At 44.0% G+C, this 19,211-nt stretch overlaps 1 protein-coding gene across 1 annotated transcript in view; it reads right to left on the bottom strand.

Annotated features, from left to right (window-relative positions):
* Brinp1 (BMP/retinoic acid inducible neural specific 1) overlaps positions 1–15,430 on the bottom strand; it is a 169,134-nt gene extending 153,704 nt beyond the window's left edge. The window contains exon 1 of the mRNA XM_015497775.2: positions 15,074–15,430. The gene's annotated coding sequence lies outside the window, so the exon portion shown is untranslated. The remainder of the gene's footprint in view (positions 1–15,073) is intronic.
* Between the last annotated feature and the right edge of the window lie 3,781 nt (positions 15,431–19,211).

Raw genomic sequence — 19,211 nt, 5'->3', positions numbered from 1 at the left:
TATATATATATATATATATATATATATATATATATATATATATAATATATATATATAAATATATATATTTATATATTTATATATATTTTTGAAGAAAAGAATAGAAGATATCAGGAATAAAATAAACTAAAAACAGGAAGGAGGGAAAGAAGGAAAGAGGTGAAGCTGTCATCGTGTGAACTGAAATACAATCAATAAGAGTGTAAGTGATAGGTTATAGATTAGTAAAAGATATAGATTATAGATATAAGATTTTGATAAGTGAGATAAGATAATTATAAAGCAAGAACTGTCATAGACAGACCTAAGACTCCATTTTGCTGCCTTTTATAAGAAAACTGTTACAAGAGCTGTTTCTGAGAAACTGAAATGAAAGCTGTTTCCTTATTTTTTTTTTAAAAAAAATTGTCTTTCTGTACTTTGTATCCCACAAATTATACCCTACTTAGGATGCAGCAATGGTGGTGGGGAGCTACATCCTAGGTTTAAATGCCCTTGTGGGTCTACATGACTTTGAAGTAGATTCTCGACCTGCCAACCCCTGCCCAAATTCAGGATGTGACTATCCGGCACCTGCTTGAACCCAGGACTGTGGTCAACTGAACTGCAAAGCTAATGCTTTTTTAGCTTCTGTTTATCACTTGCTTGCTGACTGGAAAATTCTGGTCCTGCAGATAGCCCACAGGTCGCAATTTCTAGGATTGGCTAGCTTACATGACAATAAGTAAGTCACTGAGTTGTGGTTTTCTGCTTATATTTTCTTTGGATGGACCAGGAAGCTGCTGTCCTATCACAGAGCTTGTGTCTCTATAGTCCCTGGCCAGGTAAATAAAGCTCTCTTTTGATTTGAAATTAGGACTTAGAATGCTTTCTGGAGCAACTCCCCATAAGAAAGCTTACACTAAACCTTGGAAACTTTCCTTCTTACTAGTCCTTTTTTTTTTTTTTTGGTACTGAGGATTGAACTCAGGGACACTCGACTGCTGAGCCACATCCCAGCCCTATTTTGTATTTTATTTAGAGACAGGGTCTCACTGACTTGCTTAGTGCCTTGCTTTTGCTGAGGCTGGCTTTGAACTTGTGATCCTCCTGCCTCAGCCTCCTGAGCCACTGGAATTACAGGCATGCGCCACCACGCCCGGCTTCTTACTAGTCTTTGACAATTTTCTTATATGATCATCACTTCTACAATAATGTATATCACCAAAATTGTCTGTATAAAAAATTGTACATGTATAATATTCTGATTTTTCTAGAGAGGATAGACTTGTCTAGTATTAGAACTTCCCAAAGTGCGTTATGCAGGTTACTAATAAGAATTAAATTTAAATATATGTATATGTATATATATATAGATATGTGTGTGTGTCAAGTAAAAATTCTAAACTCAAACAATTTTCAGAAAGTTGACATCAAGATGTGAAAGCTCCCTTTATTACAACACTTGACCAAGCCTTGAATACACTTATATACATCATGATTTCCAAGAGGGTAAATCACAAAGCCTCTCCAGTCTCCGAGTTTTCCAAGCACCAGAGCACCATGAACAATGACGTAAAAACACCGTGTCACGGGAACAAATGCACACGGGGAGGCAGGAACCTGGTGTTCTAGGTCTAGTGTCCTCTGAAGTAAGAATGTGACCTTTGCCAAGACAGTCCCCCTTGTCAGGGTCTTAATGTCTTTATCTGTCAGAAGAAGGGGACAGATATAATGAATCCTAACATGTCTTCTAGCGCAGCCCTCACATTCTATGATTCTGTGATGTAAGACAACACAGCTAGGTCATGTCTTGGGGTCCACCATTCCATCTACCCAGAAGGCCCCCTTTCTCCACTTCCAGGAGTCCAGATCCTTCCAGGCCCACTTCCCATGCCACCACCTGCCCAGACTTCCCTGGGCAATGTGAACTAACATGCATGTATTCCTGAGGCTTCCTGTACAAACATTTCATTTCTATAAGATACTATCGTAAATGGAGCACATATTTCTTGGAATTAATTTCATCAGTTGGTGGCAATTATATGCCAGGCATTGTGAGGACAAGGGTGACGAAGTCTCCTTCTGTGCCTTCTTTCACATGTCTTCTCCTCCCTTGAAACCCTTGGGATGCGCCTACGTCATCTGTGGTCTGCAAAGAGTTCAGCACAAAGGTTTAATCTAGGACAGACTCTGTCACTCAAAAGTCCACTGGAGAGACAATTTAAAGTTTAAGGCAATGATTGTGAGCTTTCTTTAAAGCCTTGAAGCCTCTTATTCAAATACAGAAATGTAATAAAGCCAAGCAGATGAAGTGGAGATGCTCTGATGCAGGTGGCAGGCTGGGGAGGGTCTCAGATCCAGTCTCATCTGATCAACCCCTCCTTCCTCCTGAGGTGGGCTGCAGAACATTCCTCAGAGCCTCTCTTGAATCTCAAACCTTCATTTACAAGGGAGGAAACTGAGGTCTAGAGAACGGATTTGATTTACCCAAAATTCAAAATGAAGAGAGCGTGAGAGGAAAAGTCTCCTGATGCCGAGGAAGCCGCCACCTACCTGCTACTGAACTGAAGCACAAAGTCCCACCAGACGGGAAATGATTCCAGGTGATACAGAGGTGGGGGCAGTTCCTTTAAAGGGTGTGAGAGTTATTTTGATATTCAATAGAAAGTAAAAATCACCTAGAAAATCTTCAATTTTTAGGACTATCATTGCTCAGGCCAAGGTCAAATCAGAAAAAAAATATATGCTGACTATTTAAATTTGATTTAGGATGCATGACTTAGAAATGTAGAAAACTCTGCATTAAAACATGTCCTCTGCTTTGGTTCTTTTTCTTACCTCGAATTGCTCACTGATCCCCCACATCCTACTAATTAAAATGTTGATTACCCAAGTAATGCACATTCATTACAGAATATTATAAATAGAGGTAAGCAGAAAAAGATGGAATTGACTCATAACCCATTACCAAAATAAAGCCACCCTTAAATAGGTGCATTTTATAAAACAATCAATGGTGCTATCCACGGTGTTTTGACCTTATGACTCTTAACAGTTCACTAAAAAATAGGTTGACATCAATAAATGTCGTAAGTGCCATTTTTGAAACTCTTACTGCATATGAGGTGCGTTGCTGAGTGCCTACGGATATAATATAATAAGGCCCACCTTACAGATGAGCCTCTGTATTTTGATGCTGCCTTCAAATGTATACATGTGCTTCCCTAATACCATTCTCAAAGTCTGTTCAGTATTCCATTATACAATTTCTTTTGTTTTTTTTCGTTGTTCCACAAAAGTTCTAATAACATCCCTTCTTCACAAATTTGTGCACATCTAATTCACTGACTTCCTAGAAGGGGGAATTCCTCAGAGATGAGGCAAAGATGAAGACAAAGATAGAGAGTGAAAGAGCTGAGAGTCCTCCAGATCAAGATGAAGTCCTGTTCTCTTGCTAATGGGGCTCCTCCTTCACCCCTACTTCATTCAGCCCAGGCACATTGCCCCTTCCACACCCTCTCCCTTGTGTGCACTGTCCCACCTCACGGACTCTATTCTCACTGCCTCACCCAGAATGCTCTTCCTTCTTGTGTCCACCTGGCGCCCTCTTGGTCTCCTCTGGTGGCCCTGCTCCTGCGTCAGCCTTTCAATGAAAGCTTCCCTCTCCCACCTACGCAGAACAACAAGCCCTCTCCCACCTCACCATCTGTCCCCACATCTTCCCTCTCCAACCACGTTCTATTTTTCTCTATTACACTTACCACCATCTGACACATAATATATTTTTACTTGTTTATTTATATATTATCTTCTCCCTCAATTACAGTGTCAGCTCCAAGATGGGGATGGGGGTCTTGGTTTTGTCACGCCACTTAGAACAGCGTCTGGCACTAGAAGAAGTGCTCAGTAAACAAGGTTTGCTTTTTCATTTGTTTTAAAATGAAAAAAAAATAAAAGTCACATTTCATAAAAAGACTCTGCATTTAATACATATTACCGCCAACACTATACCAAAGTGTCCTTTTCCCTGCATGAATGTCCAAATTGGAAGTGACATTCAAAACGAAACAAAACTTTGGTAATAGTATTTGGCATCCCACTGCTATTGATTTTTAAGGAACCAGAATATTTTTTTAATAAATATATTGACCACATGTGTTCCCCATTCCATTGTGACTTGAAAGTTCTATTCCAAACCATCTTCTGATCGTAGGTGATCTCCAGACCATCTCTGGCTTCATGTCCCATTATTAAGAAAAAAGAAACTGGCGTTGGACTTGCTTCTCTCTATCTTTCCTTCCCACACTCAACCATGTTCAGTATTCCTTTCTTTCCACATATACATATGTGGGTGTAAGAGAGGAGAAGAGAGAGACAGATGCACATACAGAGAAATGTACATATATTATCTTGCAACATCTGGCTGCCACAATTCCTGCCACCTCCACCCTCTTTCTTTGACTGCTTTTAAAAGCACTACTGTAATCAGAAGTGCCTTTGGTGGTTCTATCCCCAAGAAAAGTAACATCTTGGCACCTGACTCTGGTTCAGTGGTAAACAGTAGCATATTCTATGACTACTGGTCCCGGTCTCAGCAGCATTTGAACTTTTACAACTTATGGGTACAAATAAACAGGCTAAGCTAAGGTTTCCTGCTGAGGCATTGTGAAGTTAAATTACTATTTTAAGAGGCTATGAAGTTGGCAGCCAGAAAGCACTGGAAGAGTGGAAGATATTCATGATGCTGACAGATAAAGAAGGAGAGAAAGTAAAATGCAGATTGTTAAGGAGATTTAAGAAGCCTCCCTCCAGCAGCGACATTTATAACATCTCCTAGAACATGTGAGATGGATGCCTTTCTCATTTAGGCGTGTATAAGATCAGAATCCCGGGCACATGCATAACAGAAGGGGAGAGATTTGCAATGGCTGACCTGGCCCAAGACAACAGGGACCAAGTAGCAATCATCAACCTTAATTTTGGCAAGCCACCAAGCTGCTGACCGCTGGACAATGCCTTAGACTAGTGGAAGGAGGGAAGGCACGTTAATGTAATAACATTACCAATGACCAATAGCACACACAAGCTGAGATCTGATGCCACCACCAGTTTAATATCTTAGAGTGGGTCCTTTCACTTCTGAACCTCAATGTCCTCACCAGGAAAATGGAAGAATAGTTCCAATTGTAAAGTGTTAATATAAAGATTAATGAGATTATAAAAATCATGTCAAGACATTCGAGTTCTTGGTAAAGTAAGTGATGACAGGGATGAAGAGTGGACTGACTCATGAGGAAGAGGAGACCAGATCACACCAGGGCATTCAGCACCCTGTCCATCAGCCACCCTCCCATGCACACCTGATAAGCACACTAATAGATTAGAAAGCCAAGCAAAAGGTACAGTGAGATGGGCTGCCGGGAGTTCAGGTTCTCAAACCAACATAGATACTGTTGGATCTTAAGAAAGAAGAGTCTGTGTATACAATGAAACAAAACAACAACAAAAACAAAAGTGAAAATTAAACTGAACATTGTGGAAGATGATTTTCAGCTCTGGGGACAGATGACCTTATGTCTGTATCTGTTTTCTGAAATTTAAAAAACCTGCCTTAGTAATTTTGCATACTTCTCTGCCTTCCCTGCTTTCTCAGTATCTCCTGAGTGTCACATGCTACCCTGGAGGATGGGGAGGGAGGATGTTGACAAAAATAATGAGTGAGTTCCTTTGCAATGTTATAGTTTAGATATGAGTGTCCCTCAGAAGCTCATTGTGAGACAATGCAAGAAAGTTTAGAGTGAACTGATTTGGTTATGAGCATCTTAACCTAATCAGTGAATCAAACCCTCAATGAGGATTAAGTGGGTGGTAACTGTAGGCAGGTAGCGTGTGGCTAGAGGTGATGGGTCATTGAGGGCATGCCTTTGGGTATACATGCTGTTTTCATGAGGGGCACTTGCTCTTTCTGCTTCCTGGTGGCTGTGTTCTGAGCTGTTTTAGTAGACCACACTCTTCCACCATGATGTTCTGCCACACCTTTAGCCCAGAGCAATGAAGCTGGCCATCTATGGACTGAGACCTCTGAAACCATAAGCCCCCAAATAAACTTTTCCTCTTCTAAAATTGTTCTTTTTAGGCCTTTTGGTCACAGCAGCAAAAAAGCTGATTAAAACAGCAAGGCAGTTCCTTGAACCTAATAGTAATCTCTTTCACGTGGGGTATTTCTAGCATGAAAACACACCCCAGGAGTGCAGGCAATGCTAATCTTATACAACAGGGTGTATCAGGGCAACCACACAAAGCAATAGCAGTAAATGCTTATATAGCTCCGATGATCTGCCAGGCATTGTGTGAAGCACCTAGTGTGTAAATGAACTAATTTCCCACATTATCTCTATGCAAACTTGCCATTCTTATTCTCATTTTACAGATGAGAAAACTGACATGGGGGTATTGGGCAATCTGGCCAAGGTCAGATAGCTACTTGATGGAAGAGCAAGGTCAGATAGCTACTAAATGGAAAAGCAGGTATTAAACACCAATGTTGAAGCTTTTAACCTCTCTCCTTTCAAGTCCTATAGAAATAGGCTCAAATCTTCAATAACACACTGTTGACAGGCCTTAGACAGGTAGTATCACTTCTATGTGCCTCAGTTTCCTCATCTCTAAAATGGGAGATACTACCCATAAGCTTGTTGAGAAGATTCAACAAGAAATCTATATCAATCATCTATTACAGAACAAAGAACATGTGACACCCTTAGCCCAGACACTTTCCCACTACAAGAATGATTTTAGTACAGTCACATTCCGGCCGTCTCTAGGTGAAGATCCCGAGTTCTCCATAAATGCATAATTTCCACTGTCAGGAAAGAGAAAGGATAAGCAAAACTGAGGCTGACCTGGCAATATTTTCAGAAATCATTTGTAAGGCTTCACTGGACTTTGAAGGATGCTGTTCTGTTGATATGCACTCAGAATAAAATTCTTTATGACCCCCTGCAGCCCTCCCCATCCTTGGCCATCTCTGGAAATGGCATTTGACGAGGACCACTTCATCTAAAAGAGTTGTGTCTCCAAAATGTGTCCCAGCAGCAAAACCGTATTACCAAGCCTTGCCGGGTAATCTATTTTTCAATCTTTCCCCTACACTCCTAAACATACCAAAGTGCTGATTTTCTTTTTTTAATGGCTACTGTGCTGGTGCAGATGTTTTTATAGTAGCGGCACGGCTCCTTGTCGGTCCTTCCCCTACGAGGTGCCAATGAACTCAGAACTCATCAACTTCCATGAGCATTTTAGCTTACCTCGTACTGTGCAAACAGAGCAGACTTACTAAAGCCAGTTGTCTCTGTCACAGTTCTCAGAATGCACTTCCAGGATGATCTTGGGGCTTCCAGATACTCTTATAATTCCACAACCCACCAGAGTTTCATTTACTTTTGCAGACTGCTAAATTTTAGAACGGAAACCAGACAACTCATCACTTCGTAGGGCGGATCCTCTAAGGTTCACTCATATACTGGATGTCTGTCCTTCCTCCATCAGTATCCAGTATCCACTTGTGATCTGAAACTGGGCTCCTCCGCCTTACCCCCAGGATCCATTCTTTCTCCGAGAGGTTCCCACTGGCTCATTTGCAGGACCTTTAAAAGGCTAGATAAATTATCTCTCAGAAACCCTTTGGGGCCAGTATTGAATTAACCCTTACAAAGAGTTCTAGCTGTTCAGATGGGTCATTTACTTGCAGTCCCGCTGTTCCGACCTTTGCAGTTTACACCAAAAAAAAAAAAGCCCTGCATCTTGCCTTTGTTAATTGCCTTATGAATCTACCTTGCACCCTTGGGGGCATACCATCACTTAGCTGTTCCCAAGTTGGCCCTAGCATCCTGCACACAGCTCTGCACCCCATGAGAAACCACTGCACGCTGAGAGCAGAATTGGTGCAGAATGATCTATGGCGTTTCCTCCTTGGGCTCCCTGCTCATGTGTGTGGATGGTAGGGTGGTCTGATCATTTACTGCTCTTAACTTTCTCACACTCATTCTTCTTCAGCCTATTCTCCTTTAGGCCACCTGCAATATCCAAAAGCTAGTTGTCTTGGGAGACAAAGATCCCCTTCACTCTCATGAAAAAAAAAAAAAACTAATTTCACTTCTCCTCGGCCTCATTATCTTCTTAATTGTCTTCTTTGCCCCCTCAGTAGGAAGGATTGTCTACGGATTTCCAGGCAGCCTTCTGTGTTCCAGGAGGACATTGGGTTTCGTGGCAACATTGAATCACTCAGATATTAAGAACTTCACCAGCAGCACAAGATAACCATCTATCTATCCCCCTCGGCCACCCTGTCTTGGATCCCATTCTGTGCTCTGAGATATGACTTCTTTTAGATTTGCTCATTTTTGAGAGGTCATCTAGACTTTACAGTGACATATGGCCACCGTGCACGTGTCTTTCTGGTTGTACAACAACTGCGTCACGCAGCATTTCTGTAGAGCTGGGCAACACCTCTTCAGTGAGGTCAAGCTACATGAGGTCCTTCCCAACTTACAAAGACAAGCCCACAGAGGGAAACACAGGCTCCCCAGGAGGTCTAGATATGCAGTGGCCAGAGCCCCGTGTCCCTGTGCTCCTATTGTATGAGGTTTGGAACTACGGGGATCTAAAACGAAAGGATACGGTCTCTGATCATTGACACCGTCACCATCTTCATCATCACTTTCTCTACTGATGTGGCTTCCACTCCCCACGCTCTCACAGAAATTGGGAAATGGTGCTATTAGTCTATTATGCGTGATGATTACGTAGGGATTGCCAGACCTCTCGTATTAGATGGCCAGCACCTGGCTGGACTCAGTGATGTAGCCCCTGAGTCACTTTGTTCAAGGCCTTTCACAGACAAGATCCCTAATATTTGGCAGGTGAAACTCACTCCAGATTTCACTGCAATCACCTTCTCCCCAGGTCTTCATTCTCTTCCTTTTTTTCCCTCCCAATTGACTCCTACTCCTCCCCCTTCCTCAGACTTGGCATTGCCAGGGTATGACACTCAAAGCAGGCCTAGGAACTCAGATTAGAAGAACTTGTTTAAACACCTGTTTAAAATTGAACAGGATGAAAACCCATCATGAGAACCTGATGATGAGCCTCTGTCAACTTCCAAACTCTCCTCAGGTCTCACACCACTTGCTTCCCAGCCAGGGCGGTAGCACAGGAGAGATGCCGCCGCGTCTTTCCCTCTCTGAGGCCTTTGGGTTCTGGCACCTGCCTGCCTCGTCATGATTCTCCTTCTCATTCAAATCCTCAGCCACGTAGAGTTCAGTCCATCCCCAGCCTCCCTCTGGGTGAGTACCACATTGTCATCTTTCTCCCTGCCTCTCATGCTCCTCCCCACTACAACCTCAAGGCTGGTTCTTCCTCGTTCCAATCTCAGCTCTAATGCCACTTGCCCAGAAAAGGCTTTCCCTGACTAACCTACCTCAGGTGAAATCACCCACATTCTCTTCTAGCAGATTTCCCCTAATTCTTTTCTGTGACACTATTGTGCTGGTCTATTTGCTTACTCATTTATTATCTAGCTCTGCCTACTAAGTGTGAGCTCCATTGAAAACAGGGCCATGTTCATGATCCGTTTCTAGTGTCTAGACCTGCACTGTTCAATACAGTAACCACTATCCAAATATAACTATGCAAACTAAAATAAAAATCAATACGAATTAAATAAAATTAAAAATTCAGTTTATCAATAGTGCTAGAGATGTTTCAAGTGCTCAGTAATAACCTGCAGTAAATGGCTACCATATTGGACAGCACAGAGAACATTTTAATTATTCCGGGAGGTTCTATTAAACAGTGCTGGTCTAGAGCAATGTTTTCCAAATATCAGGGACCCAATAAGCATGTATCGAGTACCTTAATAAATTAATGCTTTCTTTTAATCCTCACTCAATTTCAGGTTGTCGATCCCCCTTTTTGTGCCTTCTAAACCTTAAAAATGAGATAAGGGATGGGGTTGTAGCTCAGTGGTAGGGCGTTTGCCTACCATGTACGAGGTACTGAGTTTGACCCTTAGCACCACATTAAAAATAAATAAATAAAGATATTGTGTTCATCTACAACAACAACAGCAACCAAAATCCTTTAAAAAATAAGATAAAAAAGAGAATATTCATAGGACAATATCCAGCATAGTCAGAGGCCTCCTAAAAGGATGTTACAGGAGACAGAACTGTGAAGACAGGCCTTTCTCGGAAAAAGAAAACTTGGGAGTTATGTGATTATGCTTGCATATTATGTGAAGAACAGAAAACTGAAAGAGAATTGTATTTGTGTGATTTCAGAGACATATAGAGAGAAGGCAGATTTAGGGTCAAAGTCTAAAAGAAAAAGAAAATATTCCAACAAAGCTGTGCAAATACAACATAGACTGCTTTGTGTGGTAATGAACTCATGGGCTCCAAAAGGACTCAAACTAAAATGGAGTGTGTTACCAAAAGGATTTTTGATTCCTGAATAAGAAGAAAGTTCAGTTATTGAAAAACCATCAGGGGTTTCTTTAGAGAAACTTCTCAAAGAAAATACTGAGTTTTTTTTTTTTTTTATCCAATGACTCCATGACACCTTCATACCATCAATTTCAAAAAGTTAATAATATGTATCTGCTATTTCTGGCCATTGAATAAACCCATCTCATGTGCCATCCATTAACTCAATTATACAGAGGGAAGCACAGAGATGCTCTAGTGAGGAGGACTTAGGTTCACATGCTCTGCTCATTATGTGACCTTGGAAAAGGAACCTCACCATCATGAGCTTCACTTTCTCTTCTGAAACACGGTTGGTGTTTGCCCTACTGGGTGAGAAGGGAGATGAAAGGAGAGAACAGAATGAAAGATTGGGAACACAGTTGGGGTAATGTTCTCTTCCAAGTAGGACATAACTTTCTGTCTGTATGATCAACATCCCTACAATATTATTAGTAAAAGAGCCGTTACTTGGAAGCCACAGCAGCATGGCTTTGAGTAAATATGAAGCGACTGTCAGAGAGAGTGAGTGAGAGAGAGAGAGGAAGAGAGATGACAGCTGCTGCTGAGCCTGGACATGAAATGCCAAAGCAAACTTTTACAGAGCAACCACTGGTGTCAGTCCCTGGGGATACAAAGAGGCTCCCAAGAAGAACACTGAAGAGGGCAAGACAGACCCATCCCCTCGGTGCAATCCAGGAAAATGGAGACAAGCTTAACAGTCTCAGATAAAATTATGTAGCAATGGAAGGAAGAAAGAGATTAATTCCAGAATAAGGTCTTGGGAAGTCTTCTTGAAAGGGTTATTTGAGCTGGATGTTAAAATATGGATAGCGTTTTACAAAGTAAACCCTAAAGGTAGGAAGTGGTGGAAAGAATGGTAGAGAAATTCATTATTTTTAATGATAAAGGATTAAAATGGAAAACAATGGGGGAGATTATTTGAAGAATGACATTTGAAGACTTGTCCTTTTCAAATTACCCCATCTTGATAGTATGGTCACCTGCAGTTTGGTAATTGATTTGTTCAACTTTGGATTTTAGCAAAGGGGAAGCAGGAAGAGAAGGACCAGGTATGTTTAACCTTAGTGGATATCTAGGTGATACATGCTGATCATTTTATCTAAGGAACTGAGAGGGGAAAGAGAGAGGATGCCAATCATAAAATGTCTCCTCATACAACTGAAGGACCTTTGGACAAAGACCTTTTCAGAGAAAAGAGGACTTTTGGGTCAATAACATAAAATCTTTAATGCACTAAGAAAGCGATGTCCTACTTGAGCAGAACAGGGAAGGGTGTTTTTACCATTTCCACCTATACTGCTACAAATGTACTCATTGCAGCCTGAGCTGGGCCTTCTAAACTCAACAGGGGCCCAACAGCTGATTTGGAAACTCTCTGCTGTTTTTCCTTGGTTGAAATGGAGTCACAGCTCCCCCTTCTGGGAGCAAAAGTGCCATTCAGCCCCGGATAAACCTGCGTGGAAAAGACTATAGCAGTTGGGCCTAAAACCCTGTGCTTCCCAGTACTTGCCTGCACCCCAAAAAAGAGCATCTAGAAGACTGAGAGCAAACTTGTAAGTGAGCCTGACTCTGACTTCTAAAGGGCCTCTGGCTCACAGGGGTTTGTATCTCCCTTTCCCTGGAACTAAGAGTCCCAATACTACTTTGAGAGATGCCTTTATAAGGGGGAACCCAATTTGGTGTGGAGGTCGCAAATGTCTTTTGGGAGTGCAGCAAGCAGAAAATGTTTCTAGATCTGTGTGAGCACATGTGCACGTGAGTGCCTGTAAGCATGCGTGCCTGCCTGTGCTCCTATGCCTGCAACATGAATAAACATATGGGGCTCAGATTCTAATTAATATAAAGAAATTAATTTGCCTGAAGTATTTGCACTAATGGGTGGGTGTACACTTAGCACTCTGGAAAGCAAAGTTTTCCTTAATAAAGAAGCTCAGGCTTAGTACAGATGCTTGGATGGGTTCTGTCTACCAGTCATAGTCAGTATTGGTTCCCTGCTTGTGTATAATTATCTAAAGACACTGGAGAAAGAATCTATGTTTTGTGTGTGTGTGTGTGTGTCTGATACTTGCACGGATATGCCTGCCTATGGGGAACAGTGATTGAGACACATTGGGTCACTTCTCTCGAGGGTCACATTTCCAGATGGAGAAGTTCTGAAACACGTCTTTGAAATGAGAAGTTTGATGAGGGAAAGACAAGCAGCTGTCCCTTGGGTGGGAACATAGTGGCCAGGCAGAGTGGAGAACAATAACACAATCCCTGGGCAGAGTGATTGAGAGAAAGACATTGATATGACTGACAGGCAACCTGGGTTCTAACTCTGGGCATGCCACCAATTCCTTAGAGAATGTTAGGAGATCCTCATCCTGTTTTGGGCCACAGAGTCCTGCCTGTCTGGTCTTTCATATTCCTTCCAGCTTCGATCATCTATGGATTGGAAAAGAGAGAAAATGAGAGTGGTTCCCAGCAGGGGGTCTCCTCCTCTGCCTTCACACCCCCTACCCAAAATGAACCAGGCAGCTCTGCTCTAACTGGAGTTTCCTGAAGCAGATTCTCTGTGGCAATGTGAAGGCTTCAGCCTGAGGTAGCTGCCTCTGGCCAGAGAATGGTATGTCTGCAAGTGCCTGCAGGTAGAACAGACACCCACTCACTGGGGCAGGTTCCTGCAAACACACATTTGCTTTTATCTCACCCCAGAAGACAAATATATACATATATAAATAATGTTTAAGCCAAGTGTATTTCTATGTTTTTTTCTTCTTCTCTCAAACCCTTTTTGGTGGTCCCTTCAAGCTGAGGTAGACACGAAGCTGGGCTCCACCTTCTCAGCCTTGTCTTCTCCTGGCTTTGCTGCCTGGTAGCAGAACGGCTGCCTCTTACCTTGAGAAAGTAACAGCTGCCGAGTCTGGAAGCCATGCTAACAGCAGTAAAACTCAGCATTTTTGCTGAGTAGGGCAAGCCTTTTAGAGACAGCCGGGAATCAAATCAATGGCTGGCCCCAGAGCCCAAGCCCAAGAGTACCTAGCCAAGGTGGCCAAGGGACTTACCTAGGAAGACTCCTAAAAGGTGGAGGAAAAAGGAAAGAGGGCCTGGACCCAAACTGTCTTCCTAAAAGAGATTCTCCCACGCCCCACCCTGCCCTTGGCAGTATTTTGGAGCTAAACAAGAGATGTGAGGTACAAACCAGACAGCAGTTTAAGTCAATTACCGCCACATTCTATCATGGGCTCAATACCCAGGGTCCCTTCCCAAATTGTAAGTCTCCCCAACCAGTTCTCTCTCTCTCTCTCTCTCTCTCTCTCTCTCTCTCTCTCTCTCTCTCTCACACACACACACACACACACACACACACCTCTGCCTTCTCCCTGTATCCTTCTAACTCCAGCGGGGACACAGTTTTAGAAGATTTGCTGGGGTCAGGGGGCTTCTCAAGCCTGCCTGAGATGGGGAAGGAAAGAAAAATCTGTCTTAGGGAAGTGCCCCAGATATCGCCTTCCTATCACCCAGAGCTGCAGAGCTGCCCATACATGAAATCTCCTCTGAGACCCCATGCAATGGTGATGGACAAGCAAGTCCCCAGAGGATGTTTTCTCCCTTCCCAGAGGGAGAACCACATAAACTTGCCCTGATCCTCCCCCAAAACCACCAGAAACAGGAAATGTCCTTATGCTGAGATATTATAAACCAAGAGACAGGGCACATCTCTATCCCAGACTTGCCCAGCCCCAGATAAGAAGCCCACCGCGCTGACTTTCCCCTTCCTCTATCACAGGCTACCCAGTGCCTCCAAATTCCCTTCAGAATCCTGGAGTCTGCCCAGTGTGGAATTTAAAGTGACAGCATCTCATTTGCCTCAGGGTCTGGTCATTTCTCTTTCATATTAAACGGTGTGTCCAAGTGTGTAGAAGGTCCATCCTTTGGAGGAATTTTCCTTCAAGGGTACCAACACTGGACTAAATATGATGCCATCCATATCCCTATCATCTCCGCCAAACCCGAGCCCAGAGCCCAGGGAGGAAGTCCACAGCGGGTTTCCCGATGGCTACGTGATCCTATAGTAAGGATCCCATTTCGTGTAAGCTGGAGAGACCTAATTAAAAAGACACACAAGCGCACACATACAAACATGCATACAAACATGCACACACACACACATATCGCGCCGTAAGTAGGTTATAGGACCTCTCTTCATCCCCTCCCCTACACACACACACACACACACACACACACACACACCACAAACACGCATCAAACGCAAACGACGCCGCACACGCAGACACACTAGCACCACATCAAGTTCCCACCATGGTACACACGTCGGGAGCGCGCGGGGGCACACATGCCACTTTACTAAAAGCCGCATTTAACCCTCGGAGCCCCACGTACAGGGACCCCCCCTCCCCGGAACCTGTTTGGACTTGGCGGCCTGGGAAGAGCGGACGAGGGTGCCGCGGGGAGTGGGGCGGCCGGGGCGCCCCGAATGCGGCGCGGGGCCCTCTCCAAGGGCAGCGGGGCTCCGGGGCGCTGCACCGGCGCCGCCTTACCTGTAGTCAATGTCCGTCTTTGGCGGAGAGCTGCGGGCGGACGCTTTTTATTCTGCTCGGTGGGAACTTGGGAGAGCCCTGCGTCCAGCTCGCATACCGGGGACGGCGCGGGGACTGCAGGCGTGGGGGTACCTGGCTCCTAGCAGCCTGGCTCATACTCAGCCGTAAAGTCCCCTTCGCTGGTCCCGAGGACAGGCATGAATCCCGGCTCCGGAAGGCGGTCACTACTCCCTGTGCCTCCCGGCTCCTGCTCTCTCGCCAGCTCTCTCCCACTCTCGCCTGCGCTCTCCTCCTCGCCCCCCCCGCGCCAGATCAGTTCGCAGCCGTGGGGACCGGGAGCGAGGCGGCTGGCGAATGGAGAGGGAAGTCCAAGTGCGCCGCGGTCTCCGGGCGGGGAGCAGCGGAGGACGGGCCAGGCAGGGGGCGGGACTTAGCCGGAGACTGGCTAAAATGAATGGGGGAGCGGCTGCCGGGGGCGGGGAGGGAGGAGCCGAGCGCCGGGTTTATTCCGAGGAGTGTTTTGTACGTCTTTAGGCGGAGGAGGAAGAGAAGGCAGCCGAGAGAAGGGAGGCCGCCCGGAGGGAGGGGCGGCCTGGGTGGGCTGAGGCTGAGCCACCCGGGAGTCTCCTGGGTCTGGGGACAGGGCGGTGCGTCTCGGGTCTGAGCATCCACCGACGCTGCGTGTGTGCGCAGATCCCGAAGGGTGGTGTTCTTAAGCGTGTCTGTAGCTGCGTGCGTCGCGAGTACCCGAGTGTTTCTGAGTATGCGGGTACTCATGGGGCTGCGTGAACCCATCGGAGCGTGTTTTTTTTTTTTTCTTTTTTCCGGGGAGGTACCCATGTGGGTCCGTTTGTGTCTGTGCCTCTCTGCGTTTGAGACTGTGTTTCCTTGTGTCGGCGGGAGCCCACGTAACCCCCAGGAATTAAGCAAGCGCTTCTCTACGTGGGCAGGATGGAGGAATGAGAAGCTGAGGGGAACGCAAAGTTCTCTGGAGACCACCAGAGGCAGGGAAGAGGCGAGGGTACAGGGACTGAGACATGAATGTAGACAGCCAGACTCCGCATAGAGCCCGAGGTGCTTGCCTGCTGGGGTTGCTGACACTGGGCCTCTCTCTGAAGCAGAAAAGAAGGCCCTCAGGCGATCGGAATGCCCACACGGTGCATATTCTGTACGTGTGCTTACTTTGCTTCCCTTGTGATTTAAACCGCACCAGTAATGCACATTCCTACTCCCTTAAACATTAAGCCAGGGTGGGAAGCAGCCGTGAAACTAACAGAGTGGAGAAGCAGGAAACCATAAAGACAAAATGTTGGGGAATTTAAAGGAACCCAGATTCAAAAGTACAGGCTCAAGAGGGGGTGCAAAGCCAGTAGCTACAGGATGTTGGCCAAATTACATACTTCTTAAGCCTCGATTTTTTCATGTTTACTAGGATAATGTGACTACCTATGTAAGGGAGTTGATGTGGAATTTAAATGAGCCAATGTATATAAAAGCATATAAAAAGATCCCTCCCACCTAGTGAATGCTCAATGCATGTTTTCTGCAATTATGATTCCTATTGTAATCACTTTATTATTATCCAAAGGATGAGAGGAGAGAGATGTGACTTTTAAGAAGGCCTTTAAGGAAATAAGGTGGAAGAAGAGTCTTGGAATAAAATGAAGAGAAATATTTGAGTGATGCTCTGGGGACTTGAGTAAATGTATGTAATTAACGAAGAATGAAGAAGAAAAAGAGGGGAAATACACAGAGATGTCCAGGATGGCCCTGGGTCTCCAGAGTGCAGGACTAAGGAGAGGGAGGGAAGGGGAGGGAGCAGCAACCAGTTCTGGGTTCCTCTAATTCACTCTATTCTAAATGAGGAAGTCAGCACCACGGACAGCTCTCAGGTCACTGACCAGCCCAGTGATTTCAATTTCTGTCTGATTTTTTTTCTTGGGCAACTTTCTCCTTCCCTTGGTATCTGGAGCAGATTCGGATCCTGGCCAGTGGTTCCAGGGGCAACTTTGACTTTGAGTCTATGAAGAAATACTTTCACCATACACCTGCTTCTCCATCCATGTCATTACGGAGCCTAGGGTTGCTATCGCCTATTCCTTTCTCTCCCTCCCCTTTCTTTCTCTCTTTCTGTACTGTTCCTCTTTTGGTATTTCTCCTTCACATATTCAATGCATGTTTTCTGCATTTTCTTCTGTTTCTCCATCACCCTCCATCTCAGAACTGTCTCCTTCAGCAATAGTAGGCAACAGTACATTATTGGTAATGCAGTTCTGAAAACCTGGCAGGCAGGTTCACGTGTAGATGAACATGTAGACTGTTTTCTCTCCTCAGCTCTACCTTAGTAATCAGTCTCTCAAGGTGGATCATGATCTGGTTGCCTTATTAGGAAAGACATAACACTGTGGAATATTTTCCTTTCTTTCCTCCACCCCACATAGTCAATATTTCCCTCTGGAAACATGGATCCCATCCTAGTTCCAATTACTGTTAGAACTTTTATCATGCACCAGATATTCCATTTGAAATAGCCCCTATATCACTGCTTATAATTTTCAAAGAGTTGTGAAGTATGTTGTAGATAATTCTACCCCATTTTTACATAATAAGAAATTGGACCCCAGAAAACTTGGGTAGCATACTGAAGCACAACTAGTCAGTCAGTGATGGAGTCAGAAATTCCACCTCCATGACCAAGTTCAAAATCTTTAATGTATCTTAAGAAATAACAGAGAAGCCCTGGAATGATTAGAAGATCTTAGAATTTACAGGAGTCACTGCACCCAACCCTAAATATAAACTTAAATGGCTGGGTTCATTGCATAATTTGTCCAATGGAGAATTTAGTAGCTCTTGCCCCTGGAGGAGGGGGTGAAGACTTTGCATGGACAGATTTAAGACTCACCGGAGCCTTATGGTTTCTGGGTTTTGAATAAAACTCCAACCTTTCCAGGCCTTAGTTCATTTGCATTTGGCTGTTTAGCTTCCCTGTTTCTATGAAGAAAGGCTAAGAGGGCCATTTAAAAATGTCTCCAAAGACTCCTTGGTCATCAGAAAAGTTCCTAGTGCAAAGCATTTCTAATGACTTATGGAGAAAGCAATCAGAACCATATGGATAACATTTCTGCAGAAATACACATGGGTGGGAAAAGGTTTATAGGCCAAAAATATATTTCTTTTTTTTTTCCTCTTTGCCAAAGAAAGAACATTTAAAGCAGCTTGAGATATGTGAGAAATGTCTTGTTCTTTCTTTGGGGTGGGTGTTGGTGAGCAGCTGTTTGCTATTTCCACTGAATTTACCAAGGGCTTGCATGGGGAGGAGTTGCTACAGATTAGGGTAGACTTAAGAAAGAACTTCCTGTCTGTAGACCTTGGGGTGATTCTTGTGTAGAATCTTTTCAAGAGCATTAACTAAGTAAATGGAATATTTCACAACACCCTATTCATACTATGAAGAATTAGACAATATTTTTAAAGTCACAGTTCATTTTAAGAGCATCATAATTGCTCTGAACTCTTCATGTTGTGCAAAAAAAAAAAAGCGCACAAACATGCCTACAAAATTTTGCATAGAATTTTAATGAATTCTTCTTTGCCAACCCCATTCATGAATGTCTATTCTCAAACCCCAGCTGTAAAGCCTCAAGATTAGGTGACTTTTCTGGTCTCCCACCTGAAGTTAGATTTTTATAAGTTGCTTCTTTTAAATTTGAGCTAAAGAAATTAAAAAGAAGAAGTCAAATGGGATATAAATAAGGAGGTAAATGGGCTTTATTTCCTAAAAATATATAAGAAATATAGATCAACATTCAGTGGTGGAATGGAGGCTCCACTTCCCACTCCTTAAATAAAGATAAGATTTTGTCCTGTTTGTGTAGGACTCTGTGCCACCTTCTACTGCCTCAAAAGCTTCCATTGACTCTTCCTGCCAAATCCCAAAAGAGTTAAAAATCCCTTAATCCGAGGTGCTTTGGGTTCAGAAGAGGCTCAGCAACTGCAGAGAGAAACCTACCTTTCTTAAGTGTCTCCTGAATGTGAGGGGGCATGAAAGAATCCGAGATGAGCAAGTTGCTGGGTTTCTGCCGTGGAGAAATCTGGAATCAATTGCGGAGCTGAATTTATGCCTAAATAATCACGG

Source organism: Marmota marmota, unplaced genomic scaffold, assembly GCF_001458135.2.
Source record: "Marmota marmota marmota unplaced genomic scaffold, marMar, whole genome shotgun sequence".
Lineage (NCBI taxonomy): Eukaryota > Metazoa > Chordata > Mammalia > Rodentia > Sciuridae > Marmota > Marmota marmota.
Note: the sequence above shows the minus strand (reverse complement) of the source record. Positions and strands in the feature narration are given on the sequence as shown.